We start from the raw sequence: 17,892 nt of genomic DNA, 5'->3' as shown, positions 1-17,892 counted from the left end.
GAGGGAGTAGTTCTCCACCGAGGCTGAGGGCTCTACCGTAGGTATGTGGTTCATCTCTCTCTTTGTGATCTAGTTGAATATCATCTATGTGTTACTCTGGTGATGTTATTAAAGTAGTCTATTCCTCCTCCATGATGTAATGTTGACAGTGTGTGCATCATGAAGTACTTGGTATAGGTTATGATTGTGATCTCTTGTTGATTATGAAGTTAACTATTACTATGATAGTATTGATGTGATCTATTCCCCCTTTCATAGCTGATGTTGACAGTGTGCATGCTATGTTAGTACTCGGTATAATTGCGTTGGTCTATCATGCACTCTAAGGTTATTTAAATATGAACATCGAATGTTGTGGAGCTTGTTAACTCCGGCATTGAGGTGCTCTTGTAGCCCTACACAATTAATGGTGTTTGTCATCCAACAAGAGAGTGTAGAGTGGTTTTATTATGTGATCAATGTTGAGAGTGTCCACTAGTGAAAGTATGATCCCTAGGCCTTGTTTCCAAACATCGAATCTCCATTTATTTACTGTTCTGTTGCATGTTTACTTGCTGCCATATTTTATTCAGATTGCTATTACCACTCATATACATCCATACTACTTGTATTTCACTATCTCTTCGCCGAACTAGGGCACATATACATCTGACAAGTGTATTAGGTGTGTTGGGGACACAAGAGACTTCTTGTATCGTGATTGCAGGGTTGCTTGAGAGGGATATCTTTGACCTCTTCCTCCCTGAGTTCGATAAACCTTGGGTGACTCACTTAAGGGAAACTTGCTGCTGTTCTACAAACCTCTGCTCTTGGAGGCCAAACACTGTCTACAGGAAAAGAAGTGTGAGTAGACATCAAGCTTTTTTCTGGCGCCGTTGCCGGGGAGGTAAGGTAAAAGGTATTCACATCCTCCGACTACTAAGCTATTTCCTAGCACTGTTGCCGGTGTGTGAGTGCTCGAAGCTATTTCCTTTAGATCCTGCAATTGCATCTTTTTGTTTCTTGTTTTTATTTCACTAGTAAGGCATAATGGAAAACAACTGTGAGCTTTTTAATTTATTTCCTAAGTTAAGACATGAATTGTGTGATGCGAAAATTAAAAAACCTATGGAACCTTATTTGCATGCTAGTAGCAATTTTATTAGTATGAACGCAATTACTGCTAATGCTATGGAGAAGTCTAAGCTTGGGGAAGCTAGTTTATATAAAAATAATCTTTTTTGCTCCTCAGCTTTGGAAGAAATATGTTGCCCTGATAATGCTTTATCTCCCATATGCGATAACTCTGATGATGCTTGTGATATTTTAAATCCACCTACTGCAAGTACTGCTTTCAAGATACCCATGAAAATTATTGAACGTGTTATGGATAACCGTTATGAAGGGGATGGAACTGTCCATCCTGGAGATCATTTACTGTTTTTGCATGAATTATGCGGGTTATTCAAGTGTGCAGGTATCTCTATGGATGAAGTGAGGAAGAAACTATTCTCTATTTCGCTGTCTGGGAAAGCGGCTCATTGGTATAAATTGCTGAAGAATAGTCATTCTCTTGGTTGGGAGGAAATTGTATCTCTCTTTTATTCTAAATTTTATCCTCCTCATGAAGTGCATATTGATAGGAGTTACATTTATAACTTTTATCCTCGTGATGGAGAGAGTATTTCCCAAGCATGGGGGAGATTGAAGTCACTAATGCTCAAATGTCCCATTCATGAGCTCCCCCGTAATGTTATTATTAATAATTTTTATGCAAGGCTTTCAGGACACCACAAGGACTATCTAGATGCCTGTTTGGAGGGATCTTTCACAAGCAAGGAGGTTGAAGCTAGGTGGGATCTTCTTGATCGGATTGAAGAGAACGCTGAAGATTGGGAGAACGACAAAGGTAAAGAGTCAGGTATAAATTATGATTATGAATGCATTGAAACTTTTATGGATACTGATAAAATTCGAAATATGAGTGGTACTTATGGTCTTGACTCGCAAGTTGTTGCAAATCTTTATAAAGCGTTTGCCTCTCATTTTGAATTGCCTAAGAAGAATTTTGATAAGTATCATGAACCTTTTAAAGATGCTTGCATGAAGGATGAAATTGTTGTTAATGATTGCAATAAACAGGCTCAAACTCCTAAGAATGCTATTTCCTATAAGCATGTTATTTTTTGTGGAATGCATAGAACTTGTGGAATTAATAAAATCGAAGATGAATATTGTATCCATCACAAGAATGAAAAAACTAGAAAGTGGTCTAGGGCTCTAGATGATCTTGGTAAAAAAGTTTGTGCCATCTATCCTTTTATTTGTGAACTTTGTCATAAAGTGGGTCATTTTAATTTTCAATGCTCCTCCAATGATAATTCGAACCCCATGAGTGCTGCAAATTTGTATTGTGGTGACAAAATTACTCTTAATCAGCATGATGAACTTACTTTATTTTTGTGGTGTGAAGAGTTATCAAGAAAAATCTCTTTGCTACATATGAGTGATCTTGATATTGATGATGTCCTGCATGGGTGTTTTTCTTATTGCATTGATAATTGCCATACAAATACTTACATACAAAATATTTTAGAAGATGACACTTTGCCAAAATATGATAGGACCGCTGTGTGTTTTGAACTTATTAATGAAAAGGAGGAATCCTCCCAAGTTTCTTCTATTGTTTCTGGAAATAAATTAGGTTATGTGGAGAAGCCTCCCTTCAAACCTCTTCCTCCTAAAGAAGGGAACGAGGAGAAGGAAGAGAAGAAGAAGAAGAAGGGGAATAAAGAGAAAGAGGTAACGGCATATCCCAGCGTGTATGAGATAACGATAGGTAACCGTAAGTATGTTGCTCCTAATGATTATTATGATAATAAATCTGAGTACAATGATCTTCCTATGCCCTTTACCTACATTAGTGATCATGATTTGAAAAAGAACACTACTTTTGATATTGAAAATCTCTAGGAAACTAACTCTGAAAATGATGATGTTAATAATTGCCATAGTATCAGTACTATCCATGCTTCCTCCCATAATGATATAGAAAGCTCTAAGCTTGGGGATGAGGTGTTTGAAAATCCTTTTGCTACTGATCATTATATGTTTGATACATCTCCTTCTAGTAACAATGATGGTATGGTCACAGATGAACATACTGTGAAAGATAACTATTCTATTTCTTATGATGACACTATGCCTCCAATCTTCGATGATTATTATAAAGAATGCTATGATATAGGTTGTAACTATCCTTATGAAACTTTTCATAGTTATGATTGGATTGCCAAAAACAATTCCCTTAGTATGCAACTTGTTTACCATGTTCAAATTCTTGATAATAATCTTGCTCCAATTACTATTAATGAGAAGAACTCTTCTTATGCCAAAATTAATGATACTTTTATGCATATGAACCATGATAAGAATGTTTTAAGTGATGGGTATATTTTGGATTTCATCAATGATGCTACTTAAAGTTATTATGAGAGAGGGAAACATGGTTATACGCATCTTAATAATATTAAGTTTCCCCTCTTTATGTTGAGAATCTTGAAGTTACACTTGTTTTGTCTTCCTATGCTTGTCACTTTGTTCTTCATGAATTTATTTGTGTACAAGATTCCTTTTCATAGGAAGTGGGTTAGACTTAAATGTGTTTTTAATTTGCTTTTTGATGCTCTCTTTTGCTTCAACTCTTATTTCTTGCGCGAGCATCATTAAAACTACTGAGCCCATCTTAATGGCTATAAAGAAAGCACTTCTTGGGAGATAACCCATGTTTTTATTTTACTACAGCACTTTTGATTTATATTTGTGTCTTGGAAGTTGTTACTACTGTAGCAACCTCTCCTTATCTTTATTTTATTGCATTGTTGTGCCAAGTAAAGTCTTTGATAATAAGGTTGATACTAGATTTGGATTACTGCAGAGAAACAGAATTCTTACTTTCACGAAATTGAGTAGCCCCGTCTGTAGGTAACTCAGAAAAATCTGCGAATTTACGTGCGTGATCCTCAGATATGTACGCAACTTTCATTCAATTTGAGCTTTTTCATCTGAGCAAGTTAAGTGCCCCAAAAAAATTCGTCTTTACGGACTGTTCTGTTTTGACAGATTCTGCCTTTTATTTCGCATTGCCTCTTTTGCTGTGTTGGATGGATTTCTTTGTTCCATTAACTTTCAGTAGCCTTGGGCAATGTCCAGAAGTGTTAAGAATGATTGTGTCACCTCTGAACATGTGAATTTTTGATTATGCACTAACCCTCTAATGAGTTTGTTTTGAGTTTGGTGTGGAGGAAGTTTTCAAGGGTCAAGAGAGGAGGATGATATATGATTAAGAAGAGTGAAAAGTCTAAGCTTGGGGATGCCCCCGTGGTTCATCCCTGCATATTTCAAGAAGACTCAAGCGTCTAAGCTTGGGGATACCCAAGGCATCCGCTTCTTCATCAACAATTTATCAGGTTTCTTCTATTGGAACCATATTTTTATTCCGTCACATCTTATGTACTTTACTTGGAGCGTCTGTGTGCTTTTATTTTCGTTTTGTTATTTTTATTCTCTGAATAAATTCATGCTTGTGTGGGAGAGAGACACGCTCCGCTCATTCATATGAACACTGGTGTTCTTAGCTTTACTTTAATGTTCATGGCGAAGGTTGAAACTGCTTTTCGTTTATTGTTATTTGGTTGGAAACAGAAAATGCCTCATATTGTTTTGGATAATTTGATACTTGGCAATTGTTTTGAGCTCTCAAGTAGATCATGTTTAAGCTCATGCATCATGTAGTTTGAACCTATTAGTGGAGAACTACCGTAGAGCTTGTTGAAATTGGTTTGCATGATTGGTCTCTCTAAGGTCTAGATATTTTCTGGTAAAAGTGTTTGAGCAACAAGGAAGACAGTGTAGAGTCTTATAATGCTTGCAATACGTTCTTATGTAAGTTTTGCTGTACCGGTTCATACTTGAGTTTGCTTCAAACAACCTTGCTAGCCTAAGCCTTGTATTGAGAGGGATTACTTCTCGTGCATCCAAAATCCTTGAACCAAAAACTATGCCATTTGTGTCCATCATACCTACCTACTACATGGTATTTTCCGCCATTCCAAAGTAAATTGCTTGAGTGCTACCTTTAAAAATCCATTCTTTGTCTTTGGAATATATATATAGCTCATGGGAAAAATAGCTTAAAAACTATTGTGGTATTGAATATGTACTTATGTATCTTATTTCTTATAAGTTGCTTGTTGAGAGGTAACCATGTTCCTGGGGACGCCATCAACTATTTCACCTTTGTTGAATATCGTGTGAGTTGCTATGCATGTTCGTCTTGTCTGAAGTAAGGGTGATTTATCATGATCAAATGGTTTGAGTATGCATATTGTTAGAGAAGAACATTGGGCCGCTAACTGAAGCCATGATCCATGGTGGAAGTTTCAGTTTGGACAACAATCCTCAATCTCTTATGGGAATATTATCTGTTGTTGAATGCTTATGCATTAAAGAGGAGTCCATTATCTCTTTTCTATGTTGTCCCGGTATGGATGTCTAAGCTGAGAATAATCAAAAGCGAGAAATCCAATGCGAACTTTCTCCTTAGACCTTTGTACAGGCGGCATAGAGGTACCCCTTTGTGACACTTGGTTGAAACATATGCTATGCAATGATAATCTATGTAAATCCAAGCTAATTAGGACAAGGTGCGAGCACTATTGGTAATCTATGCATGAGGCTTGCAACTTATAGGATATCTTATACATAACACATATGCTTTATTACTACCATTGACAAAATTGTTTCTATGTTTTCAAAATAAAAGCTCTAGCACAAATATAGCAATCCATGCTTCCCTCTGCGAAGGGCCATTCTTTTACTTTATGTTGAGTCAGTTTACCTACTTCCTTCCATCTTAGAAGCAAACACTTGTGTCAACTGTGCATTGATTCTTATATACTTGCTTATTTGCATTCATCATATTACTTTGCGTTGAAAATTATCCATGAGATATACATGTTGAAGGTTGAAAGCAACTGCTGAAACTTGTATCTTCCTTTGTGTTGCTTCAATGCCTTTACTTTGAATTTATTGCTTTATGAGTTAACTCTTATGCAAGACTTTTGATGCTTGTCTTGAAAGTACTATTCATGAAAAGTTTTGCTATATGTTATCTATTTGTTAGCAACTATAGATCATTGCCTTGAGTCACTTCATTCATCTCATATGCTTTACAATAGTATGATCAAGATTATTTAAGTAGCATGTCACTACAGAAATTATTCTTTTTATCGTTTACCTACTCGAGGGCGAGTAGGAACTAAGCTTGGGGATGCTGATACGTCTCCAACGTATCTATAATTTCTGATGTTCCATGCTTGTTTTATGACAATATCTACATGTTTTGTTCACACTTTATATCGTTTTGATGCGTTTTCTGGAACTAACCTATTGACGAGATGCCGAAGGGTCAGTTGCTGTTTTCTGCTGTTTTTGGTTTCAGAAATCCTAGTAAGGAAATATTCTCGGAATTGGACGAAATCAAGGCCCACGATCTTATAATTCCCGGAAGCTTCCAGAGCACCGGAGAGAGACTAGAGGGGAGCCAGGGGCCCCACAGGCCAGGGCGGCGCGGCCAAGGGGTGGGGCGCCCCCCTAGTGTGTGGCCCCACCGTGGCCCCTCCGACTCCGCCTCTTCGCCTATAAGACTCTTCGTGACCTAAATCTTCGACACGGATTGACGAAACACCAGAAAACCTTCCAGAGCCGCCGCCATCGCGAAACTCCAATTCGGGGGACAGAAGTCTCTGTTCCGGGACCCCGCCGGGACGGGGAAGTGCCCCCGGAAGGCATCTCCATCGACACCACCGCAATCTTCATCGCCGCTGCTGTCTCCTATGATGAGGAGGGAGTAGTTCTCCACCGAGGCTGAGGGCTCTACCGTAGCTATGTGGTTCATCTCTCTCTTTGTGATCTAGTTGAGTATCATCTATGTGTTACTCTGGTGATGTTATTAAAGTAGTCTATTCCTCCTCCATGATGTAATGTTGACAGTGTGTGCATCATGAAGTACTTGGTATAGGTTATGATTGTGATCTCTTGTAGATTATGAAGTTAACTATTACTATGATAGTGTTGATGTGATTGATGGCGTGTAACTCACACGTTCGTTGGGAACCCCAAGAGGAAGGTATGATGCGCACAACAGCAAGTTTTCCCTCAGAAAGAAACCAAGGTTTATCGAACCAGGAGGAGCCAAGAAGCACGTTGAAGGTTGATGGCGGCGGGATGTAGTGCGGCGCAACACCGGGATTCGGCGCCAACGTGGAACCGGCACAACACAACCAAAGTACTTTGCCCCAACGAAAGCTGAGGTTGTCAATCTCACCGGCTTGCTGTAACAAAGGATTAACCGTATTGTGTGGAAGATGATTGTTTGCAGAGAACAGTAAAACAGTATTGCAGTAGATTGTATTTCAGTAAAGAGAATTGGACCGGGGTCCACAGTTCACTAGAGGTGTCTCTCCCATAAGACGAACAGCATGTTGGGTGAACAAATTACAGTTGGGCAATTGACAGATAAAGAGAGCATGACCATGCACATACATATCATGATGAGTATAGTGAGATTTAATTGGGCATTACGACAAAGTACATAGACCGCCATCCAACTGCATCTATGCCTAAAAAGTCCACCTTCAGGTTATCATCCGAACCCCCTCCAGTATTAAGTTGCAAAGCAACAGGCAATTGCATTAAGTATGGTGCGTAATGTAATCAACAACTACATCCTTAGACATAGCATCAATGTTTTATCCCTAGTGGCAACAGCACAACACAACCTTAGAACTTTCTGTCACTGTCCCAGGTGTCAATGCATGCATGAACCCACTATCGAGCATAAATACTCCCTCTTGGAGTCACAAGCATCTACTTGGCCAGAGCATCTACTAGTAACGGAGAGCATGCAAGATCATAAACAACACATAGATATAACTTTGATAATCAACATAACAAGTATTCTCTATTCATCGGATCCCAACAAACGCAACATATAGAATTACAGATAGATGATCTTGATCATGTTAGGCAGCTCACAAGATCCGACAATGAAGCACAATGGGGAGAAGACAACCATCTAGCTACTGCTATGGACCCATAGTCCAGGGGTAGACTACTCACACATCACTCCGGAGGCGACCATGGCGGCGTAGAGTCCTCCGCGAGATGAATCCCCTCTCCGGCAGGGTGCCGGAGGCGATCTCCTGGATCCCCCGAGATGGGATCGGCGGCGGCGGCGTCTCAGTAAGGTTTTCCGTATCGTGGCTCTCGGTACTTGGGGTTTCGTCACGGAGGCTTTAAGTAGGCGGAAGGGCAAGTCAAGAGGCGGCACGGGGGCCCCACACCATAGGTCGGCGCGGCCAGGGGTGGGCCGCGCCGCCCTAGGGTTTGGCCACCCTGTGGCCCCACTTCGTTTCGTCTTCGGACTTCTGGAAGCTTCGTGGAAAAATAGGCCCCTGGGCGTTGATTTCGTCCAATTCCGAGAATATTTCGTTACTAGGATTTCTGAAACCAAAAACAGCAGTGAAAACAAGAATCGGCACTTTGGCATCTTGTTAATAGGTTAGTTCCAGAAAATGCACGAATATGACATAAAGTGTGCATAAAACATTTAGATAACATCAATAATGTGGCATGGAACATAAGAAATTATCGATACGTTGGAGACATATCAGCATCCCCAAGCTTAGTTCTGCTCGTCCCGAGCAGGTAAAACGATAACATAGATAATTTCTGGAGTGACATGCCATCATAATCTTGATCATACTATTTGTAAAGCATATGTAGTGAATGCAGCGATCAAAACAATGTATATGACATGAGTAAACAAGTGAATCATATAGCAAAGACTTTTCATGAATAGCACTTCAAGACAAGCATCAATAAGTCTTGCATAAGAGTTAACTCATAAAGCAATAATTTAAAGTTAAGGTATTGAAGCAACACAAAAGAAGATTAAGTTTCAGCGGTTGCTTTCAACTTGTAACATGTATATCTCATGGATATTGTCAACATAGAGTAATATAATAAGTGCAATAAGCAAGTATGTAGGAATCAATGCATAGTTCACACAAGTGTTTGCTTCTTGAGGTGGAGAGAAATAGGTGAACTGACTCAACATTGAAAGTAAAAGAATGGTCCTCCATAGAGGAAAAGCATCGATTGCTATATTTGTGCTAGAGCTTTGATTTTGAAAATATGAAACAATTTTGTCAACGGTAGTAATAAAGCATATGCATCATGTAAATTATATCTTATAAGTTGCAAGCCTCATGCATAGTATACTAATAGTGCCCGCACCTTGTCCTAATTAGCTTGGACTACCGGATCATCACAATGCACATGTTTTTACCAAGTGTCACAAAGGGGTACCTCTATGCCGCCTGTACAAAGGTCTAAGGAGAAAGCTCGCATTGGATTTCTCGCTATTGATTATTCTTCAACTTAGACATCCATACCGGGACAACATAGACAACAGATAATGGACTCCTCTTTTATGCATAAGCATGTAACAACAATTAATAATTTTCTCATTTGAGATTGAGGATATTTGTCCAAAACTGAAACTTCCACCATGGATCATGGCTTTAGTTAGCGGCCCAATGTTCTTCTCTAACAATATGCATGCTTAACCATAAGGTGGTAGATCGCTCTTACTTCAAACAAGACGGACATGCATAGCAACTCACATGATATTCAACAAAGAATAGTTGATGGCGTCCCCAGTGAACATGGTTATCGCACAACAAGCAACTTAATAAGAGATAAAGTGCATAATTACATATTCAATACCACAATAGTTTTTAAGCTATTTGTCCCATGAGCTATATATTGCAAAGGTGAATGATGGAATTTTAAATGTAGCACTCAAGCAATTTACTTTGGAATGGCGGAGAAATACCATGTAGTAGGTAGGTATGGTGGACACAAATGGCATAGTGGTTGGCTCAAGTATTTTGGATGCATGAGAAGTATTCCCTCTCGATACAAGGTTTAGGCTAGCAAGGCTTATTTGAAACAAACACAAGGATGAACCGGTGCAGCAAAACTCACATAAAAGACATATTGTAAACATTATAAGAATCTACATCGTCTTCCTTGTTGTTCAAATTCAATACTAGAAATTATCTAGACCTTAGAGAAACCAAATATGCAAACCAAATTTTAGCATGCTCTATGTATTTCTTCATTAATGGGTGTGTTGACTGCCAAAACCCACCGGCGGGCAGCGGCCTGTCAACACAGGTAGAGCCGGGAAGAGCCTAGAGCTGCGGCTGGCTGAGACCCCTCCGAGCGACGGCCCGCAATGCTCTTCTGGTCACACACGGCGATGCGAAGTGCAAGGGCGTGCCACCTGACCTATACCTGGCCAGGAAGGTGATGGGGATGCCTCGCTTAGTTCCTGCATGGCATACACGTAAACATTAAATACGAGCCTCGATCGGCTCTCAGGTTATCCTGTGAATCGGCTCAAAGAGCCGATTCACCCATGATTCGTACGGGGTGCACGAATACTTGGTGATCCTGCTTGATTAAGATAAAGCTAATGAGATCTACGACGATTTAGGGTTTTCACCGCATAATCGGATCATCCTACTCCAGGTTGGGCCTCGCGGCCACGCACGGTGCTCGTAAGCCGATCCTAAACAAGGCCAAAAAACCAACATGACGTTGATCCTCGGAACATCCTGTTTAGGACTTGCGAACGCCACCCTACGTGCCGCTGGATCCTCCCCCCCTTTGTAAGGCCTAACTATTGCAGATATTAAACTAATCCTCGCAGAGCAAGGAGCAATCGTAACGGATCAGATCTACTAAATAATGAACAAGCAGGGTGCCGCCCCCACACCTGAGATAGGTGTGAGGGCGGCTAGACATGCAAGGGTTGCACTACGTAAGCATGTTATACGAAGAACAATGCTAACCCTAACATATCTATGATAACTACGTTGCGCGCCATCAAAGACGCTTCAGTACGCGCAACGCATGAACAACGTGGGGCTTGTGCTGCCTAGATCGCAAGATGCGATCTAGGCAGCATGTCGCTTACCTGATTGAAACCCTCGAGACGAAGGAGTTGGCGATGCGCCGAGATTGGTTTGTTTTGGGTGAACGTTGTGTTGTTGTTTATTCCATAAACCCTAGATACATATTTATAGTCCAGCGGACTTTCTAATTCAGACGTGCACCTAACCGTGCACGGGTAAAACTCTAACTTTTAACCTATAAGATGCGATCTACTATATTACAGATACATGGGCTACTCAGCCCAACTTCGTGTATAAGGCCAATTCTTGTTCTTCCTTCCATGTATATCTTCAAGTCTATCTCAATCGTGGCCCACCTCTGACTCGGTCAAATTCTGGTGATAACACATGCCCCCCTGGTTTTGGAATTTGGTAATTCCAAAATCACTTTGTTTTCCTTCGTCGGGTCATGTCGTGGCAGAACCGTTGCAGTATCCTTCATCATGATGTCCTGCCTTTTCAACTTCTCCGCGTGATCTGGCAGTTTTTCTTTAGGCACCACTTCCTCGGAAACTGCTGTGGCATTGAATTTCCACTATATCTCCTTTTATTTAACCGCTACGAACAGTTCTCCTCTGCATCTCCTTCGCACTAGCACCCCAAAAGCCCTCCTGCCACCATGTCTTCTTCCTCCTCTGCTCCATCGGATCCTTCCAGCCAGTCCTCCACATCCTGTGAGCCGACGCCGGAGTACAAACCGGCAGAAGTCCATGCGGCGAACATCCGCCGCGCCATTGCGGCCGGGGAGGAGTCAGACCACGATTTCTCCATCTGGTCCGAAGACGACCAATCCTCGACGGACGGGGAGAGCGACCTCCGCTTCCTCGCCATTGGGGAAACGGAGGAGGAGAGCGACGACGACAGCTTCTCCTGCGACTTCACCTCTCCCGGGGAGGAGGAGGAGCAGGAAGAGGAGGAGGATGACACCTCCTCCGACGAGCCGCCGGCCAAGCGGTTCTGCCCCTGGCCGGGCAACCTCAGCGATTTCGACAGCGACGATGACGCTGACGAAGAAGATGAAGACAATGAGGGCCCGATCGGCGGCCACTGGAGCGACGACGAGCCCGCCGGAAGCAGCGCCGACAGCGGCGACGACGGTGACGACGAGGGCAGTGATGGCCCATAGATAGGACCTCTAGAATAGGGCCAGTAGTAGTAGATGGGGCCATGCATCCCCTAGTATTTCCTTTTGAGAGCAATCAGCTCTTTATGTAAGAAATCTCGCCTATCAATGAAGAACTTTTCCCCAAATTGATTTTGCCGATTTCTTCTGAGTTTAATTTAGCCGATTCCCTCTCCTACTGACCTTGCCGATTCGTCCCCTTTGCCAATGCGAATTGAGCCGATAGCACCGCATCGATTCTTTGAAATCCACCTTTCCCTTCTTCAACTGATGATTTTCTAAATCTGGTGGAAAGTGCAGGATCTTCAGGGAAACCTTTGAACTTTTCCAACCAAATACAATAATCCTCTTCAGTACTCATCATTATGAAGAAGGTTGCAATGAAGGAGCAGCCGATGGTATCCCCATCGGCTCTTTAAACAGAGTAAAACAGAGCATCCACCAGGCCTGCTGCCCCCCGAGCCTTACTCGAGCCTGCTGCCCCCCGAGCCTTACTTGAGGCGAGAATGTCAGAGAGAATGCGCCAAAGCCGATCCTCTTTCTTCCTCAGATAGCCGATAATCTTCCGTTTCAGCTGAACTAGCCCCAGAGATTGGAAATCCTCGACAAAAAGGTTCAGAAACCCGGATCGGCTCGAAGCAGCTGAAGAAATTTCCATTGTTTTATTCCCTCGGAGCAACAGAAGGTACCACCGCTGGCCTGGATTTGGTGGAGACTCGATAATCATCGCATAATTCCACTAGAGTCGATGGCTGCGCATCGGCTGTTTCTCAATTCTAAAGTCGATGCCCTTGCATCGGCTGTAAATTTTTTTTTTACTGGCCGATTTCCTCCTATCGGCCCCCAGTATTTCATTGCACACATGTACCCCTGCATCTGTTCCCGTGTTTAGGTGCCCCCCGAGCCGAATCTGTTAAAGAATGGCAGATATCGGCTCTGTAATTCGCACGTCGGCTCCTGACAGAATCGAGGGTGAACACAAGCAGAACATGTGGTAAGGATAATTTTGGCCGATTGCTGGGATCGGCCTCCATAATGATTGGAGCGCTGACTGAAGGTTCTGTAACATCCCTTCATAGACCTTTGGGGCCGATCACAAGGATCAGCCTCGCCAAGTTGCGCATCGCTTCGCTTCAACTACACGGTCAGGCCAGTGGATAAGACCAGCTTAACCCTTCCCTTTGTCACATCGATACGCTCGCAGTCGTCCAAGTTGATGCCTGAGAGGGGCTCTTGACCTGCTGCTTCCCATGCGTTCATGCCAGCCGTAGAAATTTCGGCTGAGTCATCGGCCTGGACGACCTCTACTTCATCTCCATCCCACTGTATTATGCATTGGTGCATCGTGGAGGGAATACAGCAGTTGGCGTGGATCCAATCTCTTCCCAGCAGCACAGCATAACTGCTCGTGCTATCGACGATGAAGAACGTTGTAGGGATAGTTTTCCTTCCTACGGTCAGATCCACGTTCAGAACTCCTTGTGCCTCAGACGCTTGGCCGTTGAAATCGCTCAATGTCACATTGGTCTTGATTAGATCCGAGCTAGAGCGTCCCAGCCGACGTAGCATAGAGTACGGCATGATGTTAACTGCCGCTCCGGTGTCCACCAGCATCTTATTCACAGGCCTCCCATCGATATATCCTCGCAAGTATATGGCCTTCAGATGCCTGTAGCTCTTATCTCGTGGCTTCTCAAAGATAACCGGCCGTGGGCCGCAGTCAAGTTGTGCCACAGATGTCTCATCTAACCCTGGAGCACTGAACTCTGAAGGGAGGATGAACACCATGTTCGTGCCAGCCGATGTTTCATCATCGGCTCTCCTTTGTTTGGGGCGCCACTCCATTTTCCGTGGACGGCCCTCTTCATCCAGGGCTCGCTGAACCTTTGCAGCCAGATCAGGCCGTGCCTTTCTCAGCGTATGCAGGTATAACCTTTCGGCTTCCTCCAGGCCGCGCAACCACTGAACCCTGCGTTTCTGTGAACGGCTGAGTCCGTCAGGGCACCACCTTGGACGGTGGTACCTGTCTTCTTCTTCTTCTAGTCCCTCGTCTTCGGAATCCTCAAGATCTGCCCAACGAAGTGACTTAGCGCGTTTGCTTGGTGGTGGGAGAGGCCCTAAGCGCTCAAACACAGACACGTTGGCTGCCTCCTTCTTCTTCTTGTTGCATTCTGGGCAATTGCCGATTGTGGGCAATCGGCTCATTCCTGAATCCCAGCCGGGTCTGAAGAAAGGGCAGTCCCAGTGTCTGGCATTGTCATCTTGCTCCCTTGATTTTTCCGTGGCACGGCGCTCGTGCTCCTCCTCATCGTGATCCTGCCGACGGTGTCTTCTGGCTTCTCTAGCCAGACGGTCTCCTTCATCATCATAGTTGGACCGTCGGCGTCGGTCATACTGACTCACATATTTGTTGAGGAGGTGATCAGAGAGAGGTCGTTGATATCTTATATTCTTCACTTCTCCCTCCGTGACGTAGCGCTTGCCATCATGATGGAGCCGATCGCGTGGAGCGGCCTCCTCTGTATCCTTGCTATGAGAGCAGCTGCCCTCATCTCCATCTTTGCCAGCGTGGTTCCCAGGTCCTACCATGTTGATGCTGAACGTGGGACCTGGCTGGCAACCCTCAGGGTAGATGACTTCTACCATGTTAACGGCGGGGAAGGGCTGGGTGTCTACCTTCATGGCGTACTGGTTGAAAGTTAAACGCCCCTTCTCTATCGCCGCTTGGATGTGCTGACGCCACACCCTGCAGTCGTTGGTGGCATGGGAGAGCGAGTTGTGGAATTTGCAGTACGGCTTTCCGTTTAGCTCTTGCGCCGTGGGGAACTTGAGACCTTCAGGAATCGTTAACTGTTTCTCCTTGAGCAGGAGGTCGAAGATTTGTTCAGTCTTGGTCACGTCAAAATCAAATCCCCTGGGCGGCCCTGGTGGCTTTACCCATTTGCAGGACACGGGGGTTCCTCCCCGAGTCCATTCAGCCACTGCTACTTCTTGGTCTCCCGCAGGCACTTCACCTTCCTCTCTATCGACCATGACTACTGCACGCTTGAACTTGTCTTGGTACAGGTCTGGGTGGCGCTGTTCATATGCTGATAGTTTCTGAACCATGTGCGCCAGCGAGGGATAATCTACTTGAGAGGCCATGTCCTTGAGCTGTGTTGCAAGGCCAGCTACTGCCAACTCGACTGCTTCCTTTTCAGTTATACGAACCGAATAACATCGGTTCCTAAGATTCCTGAAGCGCTGGATGTATTCTGTCACCGTTTCTCCGCGCTTCTGACGTAGTTGTGCTAGATCGGCAATGCTAGACTCGGAAGCTTCTGAATGATATTGCGTATGGAATTGTTCTTCCAATTGCTTCCAAGACTGGATGGAGTTTGCTGGCAAAGAGGTGTACCATCCAAAAGCCGATCCCGTGAGGGACTGTGAAAAGAGCCTCACGCGTAGCTGATCCGACACTGAAGCCGGTCCTAGTTGCGCCAAATATCGGCCGACGTGCTCGATGGAGCTGGAGCCATCTGATCCACTGAATTTGGAGAAGTCAGGGAGCCGATATTTAGGTGGCAGCGGGATCATCTCGTACTCGTCAGGGTACTGCTTGGAATAGCCGATTGCCCTTCTTTTCGGCACCATGCCGAACTGGTCTCTCAGTATGGTACTGATCTGATCCGCTGTGCTGGCTGCAGGAGATGCACTCTGAAGATTCGCCGGGGTGGCGTACTTAGCCAGCCATGTTTGCTTTTCCAGCTCTGAGCCAACTGCAGGAGCTGGGCTCGGGAGTTTCGTCGGGGTGGCGTACTTAGTTAGCCACGTCTGCTTCTCAAGCTCTGTTGCTGACGTTCCTCCTGTTTGCGCCGGAGTCCCTGACGTTGTGGCCTGGTTTGAGAGTGGCCAGTTGCCACAATCTGGCACATACGTGCACGCGTATCCTTGAGGGATCTCCTTAGGTGCCTCAGCCAAGAACTGGCAGTCACTAGGGTCACCACCGATCTTGTAGACGACGAATGCCGGTGTAGTCGGCACTTCAGCTGGTGCTGCCAACGCATATGGCAGCGGTGGACGGGACTGGAGTGGCAACTCTCCTTGATGCGTCCCGAGAGCTGGTCCTGACGGCGAGTACTGGTGGCTCATGATCTCCTGGATCACGCGCAGAGCGAGACGCTCCAACACGTTGACCAAGTTTTCAGAGTGGCGGTGTAGCGAGTGAGCCACCAAGTAGTTGATCTCCTGCCGTAGGCCCCTGGTGCGTTCCTCCGACGGGGCAGAGAGATCTATCCCATCGAGTGCACCTTGTGGTGAGAATCCCTTCCATCTGATGCCATGGGTACGGGTTCTCTGAAAAGAGCCGATGAGGTCGGCTTCGAGGGTGACCTTGATCTCGTCATATTTCTTCTTGAGCTCGGCAGGCAGCTCCTCGTAGGTGACTGGCGTGCCGTCCGCCGCCATCTCAGATGTAGATGGCGATGTGGTTGATGTAGACGATTGTCCCACCGGGCGTGCCAGAATGTGTTGACTGCCAAAACCCACCGGCGGGCAGCGGCCTGTCAACACAGGTAGAGCCGGGAAGAGCCTAGAGCTGCGGCTGGCCGAGACCCCTTCCGAGCGACGGCCCGCAATGCTCTTCTCGGTCACACGCGGCGATGCGAAGTGCAAGGGCGTGCCACCTGACCTATACCTGGTCAGGAAGGTGATGGGGATGCCTCGCTTAGTTCCTGCATGGCATACACGTAAACATTAAATACGAGCCTCGATCGGCTCTCAGGTTATCCTGTAAATCGGCTCAAAGAGCCGATTCACCCATGATTCGTACGGGGTGCACGAATACTTGGTGATCCTGCTTGATTAAGATAAAGCTAATGAGATCTACGACGATTTAGGGTTTTCACCGCATAATCGGATCATCCTACTCCAGGTTGGGCCTCGCGGCCACGCACGGTGCTCGTAAGCCGATCCTAAACAAGGCCAAAAAACCAACATGACGTTGATCCTCGGAACATCCTGTTTAGGACTTGCGAACGCCACCCTACGTGCCGCTGGATCCTCCCCCCCTTTGTAAGGCCTAACTATTGCAGATATTAAACTAATCCTCGCAGAGCAAGGAGCAATCGTAACGGATCAGATCTACTAAATAATGAACAAGCAGGGTGCCGCCCCCACACCTGAGATAGGTGTGAGGGCGGCTAGACATGCAAGGGTTGCACTACGTAAGCATGTTATACGAAGAACAATGCTAACCCTAACATATCTATGATAACTACGTTGCGCGCCATCAAAGACGCTTCAGTACGCGCAACGCATGAACAACGTGGGGCTTGTGCTGCCTAGATCGCAAGATGCGATCTAGGCAGCATGTCGCTTACCTGATTGAAACCCTCGAGACGAAGGAGTTGGCGATGCGCCGAGATTGGTTTGTTTTGGGTGAACGTTGTGTTGTTGTTTATTCCATAAACCCTAGATACATATTTATAGTCCAGCGGACTTTCTAATTCAGACGTGCACCTAACCGTGCACGGGTAAAACTCTAACTTTTAACCTATAAGATGCGATCTACTATATTACAGATACATGGGCTACTCAGCCCAACTTCGTGTATAAGGCCAATTCTTGTTCTTCCTTCCATGTATATCTTCAAGTCTATCTCAATCGTGGCCCACCTCTGACTCGGTCAAATTCTGGTGATAACAGGGTGCAAAGCATATGATG

The sequence above is a fragment of the Lolium perenne genome, chromosome 4, assembly GCF_019359855.2.
Source record: "Lolium perenne isolate Kyuss_39 chromosome 4, Kyuss_2.0, whole genome shotgun sequence".
Lineage (NCBI taxonomy): Eukaryota > Viridiplantae > Streptophyta > Magnoliopsida > Poales > Poaceae > Lolium > Lolium perenne.
This window is presented reverse-complemented; position numbering follows the sequence as displayed.